The sequence below is a fragment of the Puma concolor genome, chromosome E1 (genome assembly GCF_028749965.1).
Source record: "Puma concolor isolate L17-30 chromosome E1, mPumCon1.1.hap2, whole genome shotgun sequence".
Taxonomy (NCBI): Eukaryota; Metazoa; Chordata; class Mammalia; order Carnivora; family Felidae; genus Puma; species Puma concolor.
The window spans coordinates 25,775,930-25,799,607 of NC_141680.1; positions in this window are offsets into that span (position 1 = coordinate 25,775,930).

The window sequence follows — 23,678 nt, forward strand, 5'->3', positions numbered from 1 at the left end:
AGTTCTGGAAGGTAATCAAGCTGAACAAAAAGGAAAAAGTATTATGCAAAATGGCAATAGACTTAGGGACCTCAGTGACTCCATCCAATATAATAACATGTATTATAGGAGTGATTGAAGAGAAAGAAAGAAGTGGAAAATTCCCTCTAAGAAATGATAGCTGTACAATTTTCTAATTTGGAAAAGGAAACAGATATCCAGACCCAGGAGGCACGGAAAGCCCAAACCTAATCAACAAGAGCAGACCCAAATCAAGGTATGTGGTCAATAGATTTACAACTTATACTGATAAAAACAACATCTTAAAAGCAGTAAGACAAAAGAAGACAAGGCCCATAGGCTAGCTGTAGATTTCTCAACAAAATCTTGACAAGTCAGAAGTGAGTGAGATGATGTATTCAAGGTGCTGATTGGGAAAAATCTGCTGCCAAGTGTACAGTATACAGAATGGGTTTCATTCAGAGAAAAAGGAGAGATAAAGATTTTCCCAGAGAAATGAAAACTGAATGAGTTTCTGACCACTAAACCAGTCCTGAAAGACATAATATAAAGGACTGTTTGAGTGAACAAAAGAGATAGAAGTGACACTGACAAGAAAGTATCAGAGAAAAACTCCAGAAACAATAACTATCAATAAATATCTAACAACAAATATAACCTGCCAACAAACATCTATCAATAATTTGCTTGAATGAAAATGGATTCAATGCTCCAGTCAAAAGGTAAAGGGTTTCAGAATGGATAAGGAAACAAGATCCAGCTGAAAGCAGCCTAGAAGAGACGTATTTTGGAGCTAAAGTCACCTACATATTGAAAGTGAGGGGATGGAGAAGGGTGAATCATGTAAATGAATGTCAAAAGAAAGCTAGAGCATCAAAGTTTACATGGAGAAACTAGACATTAAAACAAAGACATTGAAACAAGAGATGAAGAATGGCAGTACAAAATAGAAAAGTGTCAATGCAAGAAGAAGACATAGTAATTTCAAATGTTTATGCAGCCAACATGGTATCACACAAATATCTAAAATTATTACTAACAAACATAAAGGAACTAAACCATTGTACTAAAATAAGTCAGGGGATTTAAAACCCCACTTACTTCAATGGAAAGATCATATAAACAGAAAATCAACAAGGAGACAGTGGATTTGAATGATACACTGGATAACAGATATATTCAGAACATTTCATCCTAAAACAGCATGATACACATTCTCATAAAGTGCACACACGGAACATTCTCTAGAATGCATTGCATACTAGGTAACAAAACATGCCTGAACAAATACAAAATATTAAAATCATACTATGCATATTTTCTGGTCACAACACTATGAAACTAGAAGTCAATCACTAGAAAATAATTCTAAAGTGTACAAATACATGGAGGTTAAACAACATGCTGCTAAACAATAATGAGGAAATGAGGAAATCAAAGAAGAAATTTTAGAAATGCATGGAAGCAAATGAAAAGGAAAATGCAATGGTACAAACCTTTGGTATGCAAGAAAAGTGAGCATGAGAGAGAAGTATATAGCAATACAGATCTACCTCAAGAAACTAGAAAAAGCTCAAACAAGCCAATTTTACACCTAAAGGAGATAGAAAGCAAACAAGAAATGAAACCAGCCAAAGGAAGGAAATAATATAGAGAGCAGAAATAAATAATATAGGAAATACAAACAAACAATCAAACAAAGAATAAAGAGAACAGATCGATGAAACCTGGAGCTGGTTTTGTTGAAAAAAATATGATAAACGTCTAGTCGTAATATCAGAAAGAAAAGAGAAATGACCCAAATAAATAAAACCACAAATGAGAGAGGAGAAATAACAGTCAACACCACAAAACTGCCACCAATTATATAATAATGTAAAGAAAAAATATGCCAAGAAATTGGACAATGTAGAGAAATGTGGTTTACCAAAACTGAAAGAAGAAGTAATAGAAAACATTAACAGACTGATACCCAGCAAAGAAAGAGAGTAAATAATCAAAGATCTCCCAAACAACACAAATGTAGGGCCAGATGCCTTCACAGGAACCTTCTGTTGAACATTTAGACAAGAATTAATACCCATTCTTCTCAAATTTTCCTAAAATATAGAAAAGGAAGGGACACTTGAAAATTCACTCTATGAGTCCAGCATTACACAGATACCAAAACCAGATCAATACTCCACTAAGAAAGATAACTACCAATATCCCTGATGAGCAGAGATGCAAAATTCTCAATGAAATAGTAGTCATCCAAACAATACATTTAAAAAATTATTCACCATGATCAAGTGAGATTTATTCCTGGGCTGCAAGGGTGGTTCAATATTCACAAATTAATCAATGTGATACATCATATCAATAAGAGAAAGGATAAGAACAATCTAATCCATTCAATAGACACACACAAAAATAATTGACAAGCATCCATTTATTTTAAAAACCCTCATTAAAGCATGTGGAGAGGGAACATACCTCAATATAATAAAAAGCATCTATGAAAACCTCACAGCTAATATTATCCTCAATCGGGAAAAACTGAGAGCTTTTCCTCTATGTTGAAGAAGATGATAGGGATGTGTGTTCTCACCACTGTTATTTAAGATAGTACAGGAAGTCATACCCACAGCAATCAGACAAAAATTAAAATTAAAATTAAATAAAAATAACGGATATGCAAATGACACAGAAGAATACTAACTAGATTCTCTTTTTGCAGATAACAGGATAATCTCTATACTAAACCTAAAAGACTCTACAGAAACACTGCTAGAACTGTTACACAAATTCAGTAACCCTGCAGAACACAAACTCAATGTACAGAAATCCATTACATTTCTCTACAATGGTAATGAAGCAGCAGGAAGAAAATAAGCAATCAATTCCCTTTACAATTGCATCAGATATTTAAAAATAAACCAAAATTTAAAAAGGACAGAGGCGAAAGACCTGTGCTCTGAAAAGTAATGGGAGATGACACAGAGAAATGGGAAAATGTACCATGTTCATGGATTAAAAAGCATATATTGTTAAAAGGCTATACTGTCCAAAAGAGTCCACATTTTTTTTTTAATTTTTTTTAACATTTATTTATTTTTGAGACAGGGAGAGACAGAGTATGAACAGGGGAGGGTCAGAGAGAGGGAGACACAGAATCTGAAACAGGCTCCAGGCTCTGAACTGTCAGCACAGAGCCTGACGCGGGGCTCAAACTCACGGACCGCGAGATCATGACCCGAGCCAAAGTCGGCCACTCAACCGACTGAGCCACTCAGGCGCCCCAGGAGTCTACACTTTTAATGCAATCCCTGTCAAAATACCAACAGCATTTTTGACACAGATAGATTAAACAATCCTAAAATGAATATGGAAACACCAAAGACCAAAGCAACCTTGAAAAAGAAAAGCAAAGCTGGAGGTATCACAATACCACACTTCAAAATATATTACAAAGGTGGAGTGACCCAATGTTGTAAATGAGGTAGTAAAGTCACCTGGTATTACAGCATTGTTTTTAGTAAATGTGTTTGTGGTTGTGATTAATTGATTTGTATATTTGGGCACTCTGATGCTGGGATCATAAATATTTATAATTGTTAGGTCTTCTTGGTGCAGCCACTCTGGAAAACAGTACAGAGGTTGCTGAAGAAATTAAAAATAGAACTAGGCTATGAGCCAGCAACTTCACTACTAGGTATTTATACAAAGGGTACAAACATGCTGATTTGAAGGTCATATGCACCCCAATATTTATAGCAGCAGTATCAAAAACAGACAAATTAGGGAAAGAGCCTAAATGTCCATCAACTGATGAATGGGTAAAGAAGATGTGGCATATATATACAATGGAATACTCTTTAGCAAGGAAAAGAAATGAAACCTTGCTCTTTGAACAACGTGTATGGAAATAGTGTATTAAGCTAGGGAAAATAAGTCAGCCAGAGACAAACAGGTATCATATGATTTCACTCATATGTACAATTTAAGAAGCACAACAGATTTACTGAGGAAGGGAAGGAAAAGTAAGATAAAAACAGAGAGCAATGTAAGCCATAAAAGACTATTAAATACACAGAACCGACAGGGGGTTGACAGAGGGAAAGTGAGGGGTGGGATGGGCTAAATAGTTGTAGGCATTAAGAAGGACACTTGATAGGTTGAGCTCTGGGTGTTATATGCAAGTGATGAATCATTGGGTTCTATTCCTGATGTCAACACTCCACTGTATTGGAGTAAATAAATAAATAAATAAAATCTGGAATAATCAAAAAAGTATACTACTGTCATAAAAAATAGACACACAGACCAATAGAACAGAATAGAAAACCCAGGAATGAATCCGCCCCTAAGTCAAATAATCTTGACAAAAAAGGAAAGAATATCCTATGCAGAAGACAGTTTCTTCAACAAAGAGTGTTGGGAAAAGTGGCAAGCGACATGAGAAAAAATGGAACTGTACCACTTTCTTACACAATACACAAAATTAAAATCAAAATTGATTAAAAACGTAAATGTGAGTCCTGAAACCATAAAAATCCTAGAAAAGAACACAGGCAATAACTTCTTTCAGTTGAACTGTAGCAACTTCTTTTCTGATATGTGTCTTAAAGAAAGAGAATCAAAAGCAAAAATAAATTTTGGGGACTTCATTAAAAGGAAAAGTTTCTGCACAGTGAAGGAAACAGTCAAACAAGCTAAAGGACAACTTACAAAATGGGAGAAGATAGTTTCAAATAACATATCTGGTAAGTGTTAGTATCCAAGATATATAAAGAACTTATAAAACCCAATACACAAAAGCTGATTAATACAATTAAAAATGGGCAGAAGACATGAAAAGACATTTTTTTAAAAGAAGACATAGAGATGGCCAACAGACCCTTTAAAATATGCCCAATATATGATCATCAAGGAAATGCAAATTCAAACTACAATGAGATATCAGCTCACCACTCTCAGAATGGGTAAAATCAACAACACAGGAAATAACACGTGTTAGCATGGTTGTGGAGAAGGAGGAAACCTCTTACACTGTTGGTGGGAATGCAAACTGGTGCAGCCACTCTGGAAAACAGTATGGAGTTTCTTCAAAAAGTTAAAAATATAAGTACCCTATGACTCTGCGATTGCATTACTAGGTACTTGCCCAAAGAACACAAAAATAATATTTCAGAAGAATATGTGCACCCAGATGTTTATACTTGCATTACCTAAAATAGCCAAATTTGCAAACAGCTTAAGTGTCCATTGACCAATGAATAGGAAAGGAAATGCATATATAGGTATCACATATAATGGAATATTACTAAACCAAGAAAACAAAACAAACAACAGCAACGTATTCTTTTTATTTTCTTTTTTTTTTTAATTTTCTCTTTTTTATTTATTTTTTTTTAATTTACATCCAAGTTAGCATATAGTTCAACAATGATTTCAGGAGTAGATTCCTTAATTCCCCTTACCCATTTAGCCCATCCCCCTCCCACAACCCCTCCAGCAACCCTCAGTTTGTTCTCCATATTCATGAGTCTCTTCTGTTTCGTCCCCCTCCCTGTTTTCATATCATTTTTGTTTCCCTTCCCTTATGTTCATCTGTTTTGTCTCTTAAAGTCCTCGTATGAGTGAAGTCGTAGGATTGTTGACTTTCTCTGACTGACTAATTCCGCTTAGAATAATACCCTCCAGTTCCATCCACATAGTTGTAAATGGCAAGATTTCATTCTTTTTGATTGCCGAGTAATACTCCATTGTGTGTGTATATATATATATATATATATATATATATATATATATATATATATATATATATCACATTTTCTTTATCCATTCATCCATCGAGGGACATTTGGGCTCTTTCCATACTTTGGCTATTGTTGATCGTGCTGCTATAAACATTGGAGGGCATGTGTCCCTTTGAAACAGAACACCTGTATCCCTTGGAAAAATATCTAGTAGTGCAAATTGTGGGTCGTAGGGTAGTTCTATTTTTAGCTTTTGGAGGAACCCCCATAATGTTTTCCAGAGTGGCTGCACCAGGTTGCATTCCCACCAACAATGCAAAAGAGATCCTCTTTCTCCGCATCCTCGCCAACATCTGTTGTTGCCTGAGTTGTTAATGTTAGCCATTCTGGCAGGTGTAAGGTGGTATCTCATGGGTTTTTTATTTGTATTTTCCTGATGAGAGATGTTGAGCATTTTTTCATGTGTTGGTTGGTCATCTGGATGTCTTCCTTGGAGAAGTGTCTATTCATGTCTTTTGCCCATTTCTTCACTGGATTACTTGTTTTTCGGGGGTTGAGTTTGATAAGTTTTTATAGATTTTGGATACTAACCCTTTATTTGATATGTCATTTGAAAATATCTTCTGCCATCCTGTCGGTTGTCTTTTAGTTTCGCTGATTGTTTCCTTCGCTGTACAGAAGCTTTTTATTTTGATGAGGTCCCACTAGTTCATTTTTGCTTTTGTTTTCCTTGCCTCCAGAGACGTGTTGAGTAAGAAGTTGCTGTGGGCAAGATCAAAGAGGTTTTTGCCTGCTTTCTCCTCGAGGATTTTGATGGGTTCTTGTCTTACATTGAGGTCTTTTATCCGTTTTGAGTTTATTTTTGTGTATGGAGAAAGAGAGTGGTCCAGGTTCATTCTTCTGCATGTCACTATCCAGTTTTCCCAGCACCACTTGCTGAAGAGACTGTCTTTATTCCATTGGATGTTCTTTCTTGCTTTGTCAAAGATGAGTTGGCCATACATTTGTGGGTCCATTTCTGGGTTGTCTATTCTGTTCCATTGATCTTAGTATCTGCTCTTGTGCCAACAACAACATATTCTTGCTATTAGCAAGGTCATGTGACTGAGAGAGAGGGTATGAGGCTAAGCGAAATAAGCCAGTGGGAAAAAAGACAAATACCATGTGATTTCACTCATATGTCGAATTCAAGAAAGAAAATCAATGAGGAAAATGAGGAAAAAGAGAAAGAGGCAAATCAAACCACAGACTCTTAAGTATTGATAACAAACTGATGGTTACCAAGAGGGAGGTCAGTGGGGAATGGAGTAAATAGGTGATGGGGATTAAGGAGTGAACTTGTAATGATCACTGTGTGATGTATGGAAATGTTGAATCACTATATGCTATATATGAAACTATTTCACTTTAGGTAAACTAACTGGAATTTAAATTAAAAATTAAAAAAAAAAAAAAAAATATATATATATATATATATATATATATATATATATATATATATGGTGTTCTGGTCTCACATTTAGGTCTTTAGTACAGTTTGATGGTATTTTATATATCATTAAGAAATGATCCAGGTTCTTTCTTTTGCATATGCCTGTTCAATTTTCTAATGGTGTAAATATATCGACCATATAAGTGTGGGTGTCTATTCAGTTTCATTGATCTATGTAACTATGTTTGTGCCAATACCATGATGTTTTGTGGTTTTTATCATTGCAGTGTATCTTGAAATCTGAGATTGTGGTGCCGCCAGCTTTGTTCTTTTTCTTTTTCTTTTTTTTCAAAATTGCTTTCTATGTGGATTTGTTTGTGGTTCCGTTCAAATATTGGCATCTTTATTCTACTTGTGTGAAAAACGCTATTAGCATTTTGATAGCGAGTCCACTGTATCTCTAGGTTACTCTGGTTCTATATATATTTCATCAACATTAATTCTTCCCATTCATGAAGATTGCATATCTTCCCATATGTTTGTGTCATTTTGTCATTATTTTGTTCTTGTTTTTTTGCTTGTTTAAATGGTATTATGTTACTATCTAAAAGGAAATTTTCATAGAACACAATTTCCAAATTTTTAATTGGGCTTATCACACCCTCACAGGTTCAAGACACATGATGGTGAATGATTTTTAGGATTTATGTTACAATGAAAAAGAAGTAATCTTAGGTAGATGATAGGAAGGTATTCTCATGTGAAAATAAATATAAATATACAATTTCAGTCACTGTAAATCTCTGCTCTCTGATAATAAACTTTTGTCATCCATTCTTGCTGTTTCTAGAGGTTTTTTTCCTGTATGCATTAGAAGTAAGGGAATATGCATTTCATTTTTACATTTTCAACATTAATCACAAAATATTTCAAATGCCAAAAATGTTCAAGATGTGTATATATAGTCATAATCTCCATCACCCATTTCACCCAATCTCCCACCCACCTATTCTCTGGTGTCCAACAGTTTGTTTCTGAGTTTGTTTGTTGGATTGCTTCTCCTTTCCTCTATTATTGATTTGCTTAGGTTCCAAATTGTGCATATGAGTGAAATAAAATGGAATTTTCATTTTATGAGTTATTTTGCTTAGCATTATACTGTTTAGAGAAGAAGGAAATCTTGCCATTTGCAATAGCAGGATGGATGTGGAGAATATACTGCATATATCCCACCCGAGGAAAATGCTTCTACTCCCTCAAGGTCATGAGCAGAGGAAAATCTGGGACTTGGAGGACTGAGGACCTTTGTTTGTGGAACGCAGCAGAGCAATGGATGCCATTGTGGGGACCAAGGTCACGGGCTTCCTTGCTGGAGTCTCAGGTCCTCCTTAGGAAGTGGTTCCAGAGGCAGTCCTGGATGCGGGAGGACGCCTCAGGAGTGATGTGAATACCAGGACACATGTGGGAGACAGGGAACCAGGGAGGATCCTGAGGATTCTCATCTGGAATCTGAATTCCACCAGCTCTGGTCATGTGGAGACACAGAGACAGACAGTCTGAGGCAGAAACAGAGAATGGACAAAGGAGAGAGGAAACCAGGAGAAACCACAGACTTGCACAAAGCAGCTTGGAAGTGACAAGCCATCATTCTCTTCTATCCCTTGGAACAAAGTCACATGGGCCACCCACCCGGGAGTGGAGGGATGTGTGACCAGGATTCAGAAACACTGGGAGACACTATGGGGACTGCTCAGCACATTGGCCCAGAAGAGGCACTGGGACCTGAGCCCAAATATCATGGGAGCCCCTGTAAGTGTGTGTCAGGTGGGACAAGATCTGAATGCGTTCATTTAAGATTTACCACAGGGCCTGGGAACCAGGCAGGAAGGGGTGGCTCTTTCTGGACCCCAGAGCCAACTCAGGCCCTTTAGAGTGTGTTATATGCCATGGTCACCTTTTTCTCACCCTTCCCTGGCCAAGTGTATGCATAAGCCTCATGTGATAGCAGCTATGGGCGTTTCTATAGGCCGCTCCCTTGATGGTGTGCCTAGAAGTAGATGCCGGAATGACCACACAGTGCAGATGGGGAGACTTGGGAGGCCCTGAGCAGGCCAGGATTTGTGCAGGGTCACACTTATGGTCAGGGGTAGGAGTCTGGCCTCAACCCAGCTCTATGTCCTCAACGTTGGGGCACTGGCTGCACCCAGGACTCCTGGGGGCTTTGGGTGAGGTGTGTTGGTGTCACTGTATGGACAGGGCACGGGGTGGAGTGGAGCCCGTCTCAACTGAAGACTGAGGGACTGGCTCTTGCATGAGGAAGAAGCCTGGCAAGGAGCCACCAGGCAGTGACCTCACTTCCTTGACAACAGAGCACAACAGAATTCAGAACACGGGTAACCAGGCACCCACATTCTGGAGACAGCGTCCTGCTGGGCTTATTTGTTTGGAAACCTGCACATAAGCAACATGCTCTCCTGCTGTATGCCCATGTCACCAGGCTTTCAGCTCAGGAGAGCCAAAAGTGACACTGCTTCATGATCCTGGAGACAGTGTGCTATGTCTCACACTGGGCACCTCTGGATTCTAGCTTGGAAAGAACCAAAGGTAACATAGAGAGTCCCATATCTGGCCAGTCAAACCCGATACCTCTCTTACTGACCTGTGTGGCCCCACTTCCCCACCCCCCCCCCATGTGTATGTGTCTATGTGTGGAAGGAAGGGTCATGTGGAGAGCCCGCTGAGCAGGTGCAGTCTGATGAGCGTTCAGAGGCCTGGTGGGAGGTCATGCTCACAACCCAGGTAAAGGCTGGCGGAGAGGGACTGGGTGTTCTGGGGCTTTCCTCTTGTCCCCAAAGTTCATCCTGAGCACTGAAGTTGTATGTCATTGTGTCATGGGTGCAGGGTTGTACACAGGTCAGTGTCCAATCTAGAAGCATCAGTGGGAGAAGGCAGAAGGACCCTGAGGATGTTTGGGCATGGCTGTGATACCTCTGGGATGGCTCCTATTCAATGTCTTTACAGAAGACTACATATGTGATCAGGAAGCAGCTGGCAGACCCATGCTTTGTCTACCTTGTTGAGATGCCCATGTGTCCAACCACCCAGGAGGGCCACCCTGGACACAGGGAGAAAGTGACCAGTGGGAAGTCTCCAGAAACAGGGAGTGGAGATTGCTTGGAGTGGTCACAGTCCAGAACAATGTACAGGACAATGGTCCACCAGTCACTGGTCCAGGAGCTACAGCCTGCGGAGGTAGAGCCAGAGGGTGAGAAGGCTGAGGATGGGTGATGTGGGTGTATGGGGCCAGTCAGTAATTGTTCACCCAGGGAGGAGCCCCCAGGTCATGGTGGGGGACAGGAGCAAACTCTGGCCTCAGAGTACCCAGCTGTGGTTTGCAGAAGGGAACAGGTCCTGGTGTGGGTTCCTGGCTGTGGCTTCTCTGGGAGGCTCAGGGGTGTGTTCTCTCTATGCCAAGGCACCTGGAGAGGCAGGCATGGGGGTGATCTTTCTCATCTCACAGCTGAGGACTTAGACTGGCTCCAAATATCACTCTGTATTATTCTGAAGAGTCAGGTGCAGGAGCAGAAGCCACTGTGTCTCCAGGCCACATGATTGCTGGCATCAGCCACTCTGCAGGGAAGGTGCTGTCTGGAGGGACTCCTGCAGGAGTCCAGGAGCCAGAAGGTGACCTGGCACATGTGCAGGGACAGCCAGCACCTGTGCAGAGTGAACCAGCTCCTGCTCCAATTCTTGCCTCTGCTCCTGCCTCAGCTCCTGACACTCTTCCTGCTCCTGCCTCTGTGGCTTCCACTGTTCCTACTCCTGCCCCTGCCACTGCCTCTGCCCCTGTTCCTATTCCTACCCCTGCCATTGTTCTGCCCCTGCCCCTGGCCCTGTTCCTGCTCCTGCCCCCAGCCCTCCCACAGTTCCTGCCCCTGGCCTTACTCCTGCCCCTGTTGGTGCCACTGCCCCTGCCCTTGGTCCTGTTCTTGCCCTGTCTCTGCCCCTGCCCCTGCCCCTGTCCCTGTTCTTGCTCCGGCTCTGCCCCTGTCACTGTCACTGCCCGCACCAGGATCCCAGAGACATTGAGAGACCCCAAAGCCCCATGGGGACACCTAGTTGTAGGATGACCCTTAGTTCAATCACCCAACCCCAACACCCCAGCAGAATGCTTCTTCCTCTCCCCATTTGTGCTTTCTTCCTGCTATAGTTCAACTATTATTTTATAATTTTGTGTTTTATATAGTATTTATTATTAATTTTTTAAGAAATGTGTATATATGATTGAAATTGTACAATTCCTGGGCATTGAGTACACTCACAATGCTCTGCAAACACGCCACAGAATATTGTTGCAGAATATCTCAGTCCCCAAGGGACACCATGTACCCGAAGCCCTCACTCCCCATTTGTCCCCTCACCCAGCCTCTGGGAACCATGAATCTGCTTTCTCCCTGCTCTTAACCTACTATGGATGTTTCCTATAACTGGAACCTTGCAATAGATGCTTTTGTGTCTGCCCACATTTTCTAAGATGGGACAGATTACTTTTTGTATTTTGTGTTTATTTGAAACAGAATTTTTCTCATTTGATACTGAAATGCACAATGGGTTAAAAATTGGATGTGAAAAAATAAGACCACTTTGGTAAGAAAGGGCATGGTCTTGGGGTTGAGACCCCTGTTCCACCTGTGACACCACAGCCTGACTCCCAACAAGACATGGATGTTCATCCTGTGGCCAAAACAGAAAGAGGCAAATGCAGGAAGCTGGACACTGACACCACAAAGGGGGAAAAGTGTTCCTCACGACCTAAATCCAGAGAAAGGTTTCCAGGCCTCTGTTCCCAAAATACTCCAAAGCCAATGTATTCCTGGGATGAAGAGCAAACACATGGAAGTCCAAGGAGAGGCAAACTCCATGGGGAGCAGGTGTCAGAGATGTGGGATGTTTCTGGAAGGAATTCAGGCAAATGAAACCCTATGGGGGCAGTGCTGATCACCCTAAGATGGTGGTTTGTGGTCTGGGGACCAGCAGGCGAGTTGACAGCATAAGGAAACCAAGCCCCAGGAGATCCACAGTGAGAAGTCCCGACCTGAAGGGGAGTAGCTGTCCAGGACCAGGAGAGTCCATGGAGCCCAGCTGGTCTGTTACTGGGAGAGACAACGGAGCCCAGATGGTCCAGTACTGGGAGAACCTATAGAGCCCAGGGTCCTCCTTCCCCAGCCACCATGTCTGGTCCCAGGCAGATGGGTCAGCTCGGCTCCCTTGAGTTCAGAGGGGCCTCATGGCAGGAGGGTGGGGTGCTCCGGAGGCAGGACCTGATTTCCAGAATGCTGAGATGCAGGCCTGAGGTTAGGACAATCAAAAGTCAAAGGGACTGCGATCCTCACCTAGCTTGTCTTACTAGTGACCCCAGGCTGTGCTACTAGCCTCAGTTTCCACGTCTGTGACTGGGGGACATAACTGGGCCATCATGATGGGTTGTTTGTTGGATTCTCTGAGAGATGAGGTGGAATCATTGCCTGGTGCCTACAAGATATAAAGAGCCACCTGGCAGGTTGCCACATGATCCTCTAGGGCAGGGCACTCCTGGAAGACCCTGCTCAGGCCTCTTCCTGGTGCCCAGCTCCTGGGAACATTCATCATAGTCTGAGGAGATGGAGATGATCTCGGATGTCAGCAGGTGCCACACGAAGGAAGGTCAGCCATGGGAGAGCAGGACGCATCCTGTGCCACCTTCCAGGGCCCAGGCTATTACACCCTCTGACCTCAGCCCAAACAAATTCCCTTGCTGTGTGGTCTTGACCCTCCCTCATTCACTTCCTGACTCCCTCTCTCATTCACTCCCTCATTCACTCACTCCTTCCTTATTCAGCAGGTGATCTCTGGTTCCTGACATGTGCCCAGCACACTGACTCCATCCGTGAACATGACCCCAAGGGGTCACCACATGAGGCATCTTCCTTTGCAGAGTCTGCACCTTCCTGTGCTGTGTCCCCTTTGATGAGGCTCAGGTCTGCTGTGTGACTGTGTCCCCCTGACCTGCTCTGTCCCTAGGGCTTGAGGTCCTTGGGATATCTGTGCTCCCAGACTGCGAGAAGGGGATGTGACTGTGACAGTGGGGAAGAACTGAGTCCTCTGGCAGAGTGCAGGGTCACAGTTGCAACTCTCATGCAGGGGCAGGTGGATTCTGGGGGCATGAGGTGTCATCAGGACTGCAGTGCATTGCCAGCTTCAGTTTCCCACATCCAGGACCAAGACCCTAACAGCACCTGCCACACACCCTTGTGCTGTCAAGGTGACAGTCCCCATCCTGTGTTCCTGCTTGCAGCCTGCTCTGTTTGCATTTGATCATGTTCTGTCCTGAGTTGGGGAGGTGGGGGCCACCTTCTGTGTGACAAAATTATAAACAAGGAACAGGGAGGGTCCTGCTCTTGTGCAGACTTGGATTCTTGGGGTTTCTCTTGTCCAGAAAGAGAGTGGATGCAGAACTGAATACAAGAGTGGCTACTGTCAGGGAGGAGAAAAGAGTCCTGAGTAAGGGCCCTTGCTCTGTATTTTTAGCATCAGAAGGCTTACAAACATGATGGACATGTAGAAAGAGAGAATAAAAGGGTGATTATTAACTCGTGTGTGAGAGAAACAGGGTTTTGATGTTATGTGGTGTTAGGGGTTTGGATCAATATTAAAAAGAAAAGAAAAGAAAAGAGAAGAAAAGAAAAGAAAAGAAAAGAAAAGAAAAGAAAAGAAAAGAAAAGAAAAGAAAAGAAAAGAAAAGAAAAAAGAAAAGAAAATCCTGGCACCCAGCAGATGGCTGTTTATGGCAGGCATGAGATGCCTTGTCTGTTTATCTTAACTTGCCTAGCAGATAAGACAGATAGAGAATGCTACCTCAGGGTTAAGAAGGCAGGTTTCTGTTGCTAGTTATCTCTGCTCCCTGTTGAGGCTGTCTTTAGTCCTCTTTACCTGTATAACTATTCTGGACCTTCCATCCTGTGAAAGCAGCTTTCTGCTTTTGTACTATGCTAGGGGTGCTTTAGCCCTGTTTTCTTAATCTTAGATGCTTTCATCTGTGGCTTCCTATTCCTGTGTCTTTGTTCTATGCTGGGGGTGCTTTCACCCTCTTTACCTCTTCTGGATGCTTTCATCCTGCGACTTCCTATCCCTCTATTTCCATGCTCAAGGCGGTTTTGCCCTGCTTACCTAATCGTGGGTGCTTTCATCCTTAGCCTTGTTAACCCATTGATACAAGCTCAGGGATTCCTATACTCAATTCCCACAGTCCCACCTTTTTTTTTTTCTTGTTTTTTTTTTTTTGTTCACAGACCGTCATGACAAGCTCCTTGTCCTTCTTTGGTTTTTGGGTGGCTTGGCGGGTGACTCTGCAAAGATATAAAAAGAGACACGGTATAAGTATTATGCTTCCCAGAGTTATCCAGAATTTGACATGTGTGCTAACTGTAAGTGAGAAAAGATTTAAGTCATGCCACACTGCCCACGAATCAGGCCATTCATTTCTAATTTGGTCGTCTGTATATTGTAGCTGTTAGCTCAATGTCACTTCCAAATTCCCTATATTGTTAGAGACATAGACAGAAAAAAACAAACAAAACAAAACACTGCAAAGTGTGTCTGGAAAGCATCCCAGGCTTGGGAGTGACTATAAGGAATGGCAGTTATGCAAATGTGCTGGTAGTTAGGGTCACGTGGGAGTTTAGAGTAGAGGAAAAAGGCTTCCTGTCTTTTTCCAATAAATTTCCCTGCAGCTTCAAAAGATTCAAGGCAGGCCAAAGCTTGTCTATCAGTAGAAATTTGGTTTATTAATTCTTTGGTACTGCTGACCATAAATTTATTGAGGACATGGGCTGTTTGATGCAGGCCGATTCCAGTGACAGTGGCAGAGATGATAATGCTTACTGCTGCTAAGGCGCCCATGATTAACAGGCCAACAAATCAGTTTTGCCTTACAGCTGAATACCAGTGTTGAACAAGCTTGGAACGTGAGCCTCGTCCTGATGGATGCATATAGGGCCCAGAGCTATTAACAGAAACCCAGGCTGAGACACACTAAGTACTAACAAAGAGGGGAGATTTAATTGGTTGATGTTATATTTATCTACTCAGGACATAAACCAGTCCATGATGGTAGAAATGTTATACTTATTTCTATTTGTTGGGTTTGTAAAGTGGAGGTAATAAAGAGAATGGAGGGAGAAGGAATGCAAATAGTGGCCCATGCAAATTGGTCAGGGAGTCCCATGTTTTGTTAATATGTGTATTTATATAAATTTCATCATGGCTAACACTATGAGTCCAGAAAGGTAGGGCTAGGTCTCAAAGATTAACAACCATTTTACATTTTCCTTTATGAGAAGAAATATAGGGCCAGACCAACCTCTGTCTTTCCAAAAAAATATTATTCTTACTAGATTGGTCAAAGGATATGGTCTTATTCGAATATTTTGTTTCTAGGTGGCCTCGGGGACCCCAGTCAATTAAAGTCCAAGTGACCTAGCGAATATTATGCTCAGTCTCTCCGTACCAGGTTGTCCAAGGAATATTATTCCAGCGGTGGTATGAATACTTGAGACTAGAGCAAGCTAGAAGATTAGGAGTGTGAGATAAGTTTGTTTTTGAGGTATATCAAAGATTGTGGCTGAGAAAAATTTTAAATTGTCTGGACTTGTAGAGGTTTTGAGCTGTACATGTAAATGCCAGTTGATTCTTCATTTGAGACAAGCACATAAGTTACTCAGCTTAGTAAGACACCTAAGGAGGTTCTGAAGTAAGCCACCATTGTGGTCTGGTCATATAAAGCCAATGCTCTTGTTCAGCTTGGAAGGGTGGGTTAAGATTGGCTCCTCCCATGATCTCCATGTCATTATTGCTAATAGGTATATCCCCATCTAGGAGTGTTAAGCTTGTCACATATAGGTGTGTTATGTAGATGAGCATAATCTAAATATTGAGCTTGGCCTGGACAAATGAGGGCAAGGAGAAGAATCAGGGTTACCTGTATCGAGTTCCTGTCATTGATTGAGATCATGGCTATCAGATGCATTTCAGAAGTATATGCAATAGCATTGTGTTGTAAGAGGATGCTTGCCTGGTTAGATAGACATTTGAGGCTTCCCAATGTTATATCAGGGACAAAGACTTGCATTTGTGGAGTGGTTTCAGGGTGAAGGGTCAATGAAGAGGGTTCTTCCAAAAAGGGGGACGTGGTTGCCCATTGAGAGTCATTCTCTGGAAGTCCTGGTCATTTGGAAGATATCATGGTGGTCTCCACCATGCCATGGTACAGCTTACCAACTGTGAGGGGACCACAGAAGTCCAGAATATGAAAGAACACAAGCATATCCTCAACCCAGGTGGAAGTTTAGTGGGCGGAGTCTGTGTGGGCCCCACATCGGGCATTTTGTATAGCACCATAGGATGAGAGTGTTTATCTGATTTTGAAGAATGTGGCTTAGCTCTGGTTAGTCCTTGAGGATTAAGACGTTAAAAGTTAAGAATAGTCACAGCAGGATCAAAAAGAGCTGAGGTTGTTATGCAGACAGTCAGGGTATCCCCCATTTTTTAACATACATTTGAGCGTATTATGTGCTCATTTTACAATTGCTTCACTTTGTAGATTAAACAGAATGCATAATTCCAACTAAGACTTAAATAAACAACTCAAAAGGGCATGCTATTCTGTTTTTTTTTACCCTATTTGTTAAGATCATGTTTGTTTGTTTGTTTGTTTATTACCTTAAAAAATATATTTTTATTTTCATACATTTTTTACATGTCTCTTACTCTTTTAAACACAGAATTACTTTCCTGATTTACATTAGCCTAATTACATTTAACAGAATTTTAACTCTTAGAAACCTTAGTCTCTAGTGAAAACTAAGTAGTAACATTTGTGAACTCTGCTATATCAGAAATTTTGTAGGTGGCAGAATTATGAATCCATTATGCACAAAGCATATTTTTAATATATATAAATATCCTTTTTTCCCCCATAGAAACCCGTAGCACAAATCTATGTTTACTAAGCCATGCTTCAGCATTCTATTTGATGTGGAAGAGGCCACAATGTATAATGGATTTCACTTTATTTATCATTTGCATAAACTTATAGTGTAAGGATACCAAAGTCCCTGAAGGGTATTTAAACAACTACCCATGAGAAGTATGAGATAGACAAAGTTAACCATTACCTTAAGTTATCCTTTTGCTAACAAATTGCAACACAGATAACATGAGCTAATTTGACCTTCAGTAAACCTTAGTAGAATGAATATTTATTATTCAATTCTGACAATTTAAAAGACATGAGTACTGGGTGTTGTATGGAAATCAATTTGTCAATAAGTTATATTAAAAATAAGTGAAATGCATATCTATCTTAATTCTATTTCATTTGTATCCTTGTAAAAGTTTACCTTTGTCATTTTTATCCTGTGGAACCAGTGAGGAAATCTGAAGTGGGTGGTGAAAATCTAAGGGGGGGGGGTATTTACTGCTCTGTGACAATGTGGGGAGTAGGAGGTGATGCTGCTTGAGGCACTGAAGAGCCAGATATGCAGACCTCACCTCAGATGGTGCAGAAACTGGAGGAGGGGGAAAGGAAGGCAGAAAAAGTGAGGTGTCACCACGCAGCCTGGAGGCAGACAAAGGCACAGAGGGTAGAGAAAGAGTTCCTGTGGTCCCAAAGCATGTCAGCTCAGATAGATGAGCAGATACAGATTTTTGTTTTGTTTATTTGGTTTTCCGCTTGTGGATTAGGCAGTCCATGTCAAGGGCAGAGAAGACAGGGACATTTGCCAAAACAAATGGAGTTTCAGTGGCTGCTTAGGAATATACCTTAAAGTCTCCATCCCGAGGTAGACTGAGACAATTGGCTCTAATCATCATAGTCATTGCCCCAGGAAATGAATGAGAGAGAAGCTCCCACATAAAGTTAGAGTAAACAGAGTGTATTGGGAGAAACAGAGAGAGAGTTAGAGTGTAGGGATGGTCTATGTAAAATTTTAGTGCATTGTGGTTTGAGAATTATTGGAAGCTGGGCTAACTGCCTTAGTTGGGAATAGTGTTCTGGGCCAGATGATTGTTCAAAAGACACCAGGATAGCAGCATCAAAGTTATGCATGGCATGAGTCACACTAGCATTATAAAACTCTTGAGCATACACAGCATAGATGGCTGGGGTCAAAATTATTTTCGTAAGAGTGCCCCATCCCAGTCGACATGGAATAAGTGCCACAAATAGGTTCTAAACTGTGTAATGCCCCCGATTTTGAATCTGAGAGACCACCAAGGAGCAGATACCGATGCAGACGCATGAGGATTTATTTGCAAGCTCGAGCTTGGGCCCAAGTATACCCGACACAGCGGAGCAGGGACTTGGACCCCTAAGTTAAGAGGCGTAACAGTTTTTTTTTTAAATTTTTTTAACATTTATTTATTTTTGAGACAGAGAGAGAGCATGATCAGGGGAGGGTCAGAGAAAGAGGGAGACACAGAATCTGAAACAGGCTCCAGGCTCTGAGCTGCCAGCACAGAGCCCGACGCGGGACTTGAACCCACGGACCGTGAGATCATGACCTGAGCCGAGTCGGACGCTCAACCGACTGAGCCACCCAGGCGCCCCAAAAGGCGTAACAGTTTTATAGGGGCCAGTGGCCAATGAGATTGTAACACACACAAAGTTGCATAGTCATGTCAGTCCACACGCAGGTGGCCAATTGAATTACAATTTACCCTATAGAAACTGTTTGAACTAGCCTATCACTCTGGTCAGAATTGGCGCGCAAGTTTGGCGGGCAAAAGGCGGGGTTTACATTCTTTGGCGGTTAGGGGTTCCGCATTCCTATATGAGCCGGTTTCCAGTAATGGTGTGCTCAGTGGCTTGACTAGGGTGGGGGAGTGTCTTAAGCAATAAGTAAGTCATGTGGGGGTTATACATGAGATGGTGGGTGTAGCACGAAATGGAGTTAGTCTTGCTCTGCTTGTCCAGGGGTAGGGGATATTTGTTAAATTCCTTGGGTCCCACATGGAACATGCCTGAACCTCAACTCGTATAAGCCTTTGTAGACACCTGCTTCCTGCTGTGAAAATGAAGAAAGCACTGTGGGGAGTTGCTATACAAATCCATGTTGATGGTCACCCCCAACTCCAATTCATCAAATGGCCCCATTCTGCCTGTTTATTCCCATAACCAAGCTGTCCTCGTAGACAACCTTCCAGCACATACCCATCTTCCTGGTGTTGCTTCTATTTGCCTGGGCAGATGTTCTCCCTGTATTAGCCCGAGTGAAAGCTTAGCAAATAACCTGTATCCCACCCTGGCCCTGAACCGTCCTCATGTGGATTCCAAGGCACATGTTCCTTGTTTGACCCTACCCAACAGGGTCCCCCAGTCCTGCAGTCACCCACTCTGTCACTATCTATTTCCCTTGGAGTGCTCCTCACCACATCCATGCGCTTGGGGCATTCACATTCCCTAAGAAACCCCTCAGGGTAGGTCTCTCTGCACAAACTAATCCATCACTCAGCACTCTACATCCAGCCCCTGAGCTAACACACTGGCCCCAGGATTCATTATGATTACCTCATTTGACTGTCTCCTTTTTCCCAGAACATTACCTCCATGAGCACAGGTACTTAACCCCTCAGTCTGGTAAGTGCCCAGTAGGTATTTTTCCCACTAATGAATGCATTTTTTTTTTTAGCAAGCCACATTGAAAGATACAGTCTAACAAAATCTAGGTCTATACAATATGGAGTAATATCTGAACAGTAGCTCTTCATCCAAGTGCTCCACTGACCCCATAATCTTTATTAAATACCTTAATGCATTGTCCTTGTGAACAGGATAGAGAACTACCCTGAACCCAGAGTGGGCTTGATTTGTTGTTAGGTAAACCATGCATTAAATCCAAATGGACATGAGACTCAGGACAGATGGAGCCTCAGGACAGGACCATGGTAGTGGGTGGGGAATAAAGCCACAGCTCTGAAAGGCCCAAGGCCACATATATAGGGCACATTTCAGACTCCAGGTTCCTCACACAGACATCAAGTATGCACTGCCCATGGGCACTTATCAGCCCATGCTCCTCAGGGCAACAGGTGACGTGTAGTGGTCACTGGTACCCTCGTGTCCCACTTTGGGCTCTGTGCCCAACCTCCAGCTTCTGCATCCTGAGTGACTTCAGCCTTCTGCATGGACTACTCTGCTTAATGCCTCATTTAGGTCACTGGTTCAGGGGCAGAAGTGCTTGCCAGGTAGGTCACCCTCAGGGCACTCTGAGCCTCTTTCTGGCTGGCTTTGGGGAATGCAGGAATTACTTCTGCACAAGGCACAAGATGTCCTTGGACTCAGGTCCCCAGAATGAACTGCTAAATGAAAACCCAGTCCCTTTCTCCTGACACCTTGAAAAGCACACATATCACCTGTGGTTTTCGTGCAGGTTCAGTGGGCAGAGGGAGCAGGTGGCCAGTTGCTGAGTCAGAATTAGCTTGATTTTTTTTGTTCCTGATTTCCTTGCCCACTGTTGTCTCTGCAAATTACTGATTTTGTGCCTGGGGCTTCCACTGAGTTTTCCAGAACAAAGGAGTTATTAATGTAAACAATCTTGGTCTTAGCAACAAAATGTCCTGAAGTGTTGAATTGTCATTTTATCACCAGGGCTCATCCTTTGCTTTCAGTAAAAGAAAAGAAAATGCACTTATTCTTGAGGAAAAAAGAAGTAATTGTATCCTAAAGTAATGCTGATTACTTAGTGAGAGAAAACTTAGGGTTGCCTGGGGCGCTCAGTGCATTGGGCATTCGACTTCACCTCAGATCATGATCCCATGGTTTATGGGTTTGAGCCTCTCATAGGGCTCTCTGCTGTCAGCACAGAGTCCACGTTGGGTCCTCTATCTGTCTCTCTCCCTGCCCCACCCCCACTGGTTATCTCTTTCTCTTCATAATAAGTAAAGGAAGTAAAAAAAAAAAAAAAAAAAAGAAAAAGAAAGAAAGAAAAATGAGGAGGGAAAATTTAAGACAAGAGAGAACTCCAGACTTAAAGCCTGACAGATGGTGACCCTGACGTGACTAGAAGCCAATGTGGCCAGAAGCTGACATGACCCAAGGACAGCAGAACTCTGCAGAATGAAAAAAAAAATGCATCAGAACTCAATCTCTTCCTGACGAGGTCAGAGAAAAATGAAACTATATTAGGATTTGCTGCCATGGGACTTTTGAGAGAATTTTTATGGGAGACTCCCTACCCCTAGAGAAGAAATAATACATTCATATTTTACAATCATTGGGATAGTTTCACCACTGTACTCAATCAGAAAGTACTTCTTAAGTTATAAATGATTAACAAGCAATAATGCACTTGGTCCCAAAAAAAGGAACTTATGATCTGGATATTTGGGAACGAGTACAGAAAACATTAAAAGCTCAACATTCTGAGGGGGCTAATGCCCCCCACCCCCGCCCCATGCCGAGGTAATCCTCACTCAGTCCCATGTCCATTCTGCCCTTCTCCCCTTGAATTCAGACGATGTATATGAAAATGTAGAATTACCAAAATGGGGGGGGGGAACTAAGATTTTATAGTCAGCCTGTGCCTTTGGTGTCTTTACAGCCAAAAGATACTCCTCCCCCCACTCAAAACGGTTAAATGATATTGAGCGTCCAGAAACCTCACCGACTAGTTCTGATAGAGTCCTCACCCCAATGCAAAAGTACATTAAGGATGCCCATAAGATCGGTGATTTCCAGCCATTTCACACTATCAGGCAAATGAAGTCCTGCTCTGCCAAATAGTAAAAGAATTGCAGAAATCAGTTCAGTTGAATGGTCTCCACAGCCCTTTTAAAATCATCAGTTTAGAACCTATTTGTGGCACTTATTTCATGTCTGCCTGTGATGGGGGCTCTATTATGAAAATCATTTTGACCCCAGCCGTCTATGCTGTGTATGCCCAAGAATTTCATATGCTTGTGTGACTCATGCCATGCATAACTTTGATGCTGCTATCCTGGTGTCTTTTGAACAATTTTCTGGCCCAGGACACTATTCCCAACTAAGGCAGCTAGCCCAGCTTCGAATAATTGTCAAACAACAATGCACTAAAATAGTGTGTCATATTCTACACAGGCCATCCCTATTGAAGGGGACTCTAACTGTCTCTCCCCGTTTCTCCCAATATCTAACTTTATGTGGGAGCTTCTCTCTCATTCATTTCCTGGGCCAATGACTATAATGAATAGAGCCAATTGTCTCTGATTAGTGTACCTCGGGATGGAGACTTTAAGGAATATTCCCTAGCAGCTGCTGAAACTCCTTTTGCTTTGGGGAATGTCCCTGTCTTCTCTGGCCTGACATGGACTGCCTAATCCACTAGTGCAAAACCAAATAAACAAAACAAAACAAAAATCTGTATCTGCTCATCTATCTGAGCTGACATGCTTTGAGACTACAGGAAATCTTTCTCTACCCTCTGTGCCTTTGTCTGCCTCCTAGACAGGGATATACCTATTAGCAATAATGACATGGAGATCATGGGAGGAGCCAATCTTAACCCACCCTTCCAAGCTGAACACGGGCATTGGCTTTATATGACCAGATCACAATGGTGGCTTACTTCAGAACCTCCTTAGGTGTGTTATTAAACTTAGCAAATTATGTGCTTGTCTCAAATGAAGAATCAACTGACATTTACATGTACAGGCCAAAACCTCTACAAGGCCAAGCAATTTAAAATTTTTCTCAGCCACAATCTTTGATATATCTCAAAAACAAACTTATCTCACACTTCTAAAATTCTAGTTTGCTCTAGCCTCAAGTCTCATATCTCATATCTCCGCTGGAATAATATTCCTTTGACAACCTGGTATGGAAAGACTGAGCATAATATTTGTTGGGTCACTTGGACTTTAATTGATAGGGGTCCTAGATGACACCTTGAAACAAAATATTCGAATAAGACCATATCCTTTGACCAATCTAGTAAGAATAATATTTCTTTTTTGGAAAGACAGAGATTGGTCTGGCCCTATATTTCTTCTCATAAAGGAAAATGTAAAGGACCTTGGTTGTTAATCTTTGAGACCTAGCCCTACCTTTCTGGACTCATAGTGTTAGCCATGATGAAATTTATATAAATACACATATTAACAAAACATGGGACTCCCTGACCAATTTGCATGGGCCACTATTTGCATTCCTTCTCCCTCCATTCTCTTTATTACCTCCACTTTACAAACCCAACAAATAGAAATAAGTATAACATTTCTACCATCATGGACTGGTTTATGTCCTGAGTAGATAAATATAACATCAACCAATTAAATCTCCCCTCTTTGTTAGTACTTAGTGTGTCTCAGCCTGGGTTTCTGTTAATAGCTCTGGGCCCTATATGCATCCATCAGGACGAGGCTCACGTTCCAAGCTTGTTCAACACTGGTATTCAGCTGTAAGGCAAAACTGATTTGTTGGCCTGTTAATCATG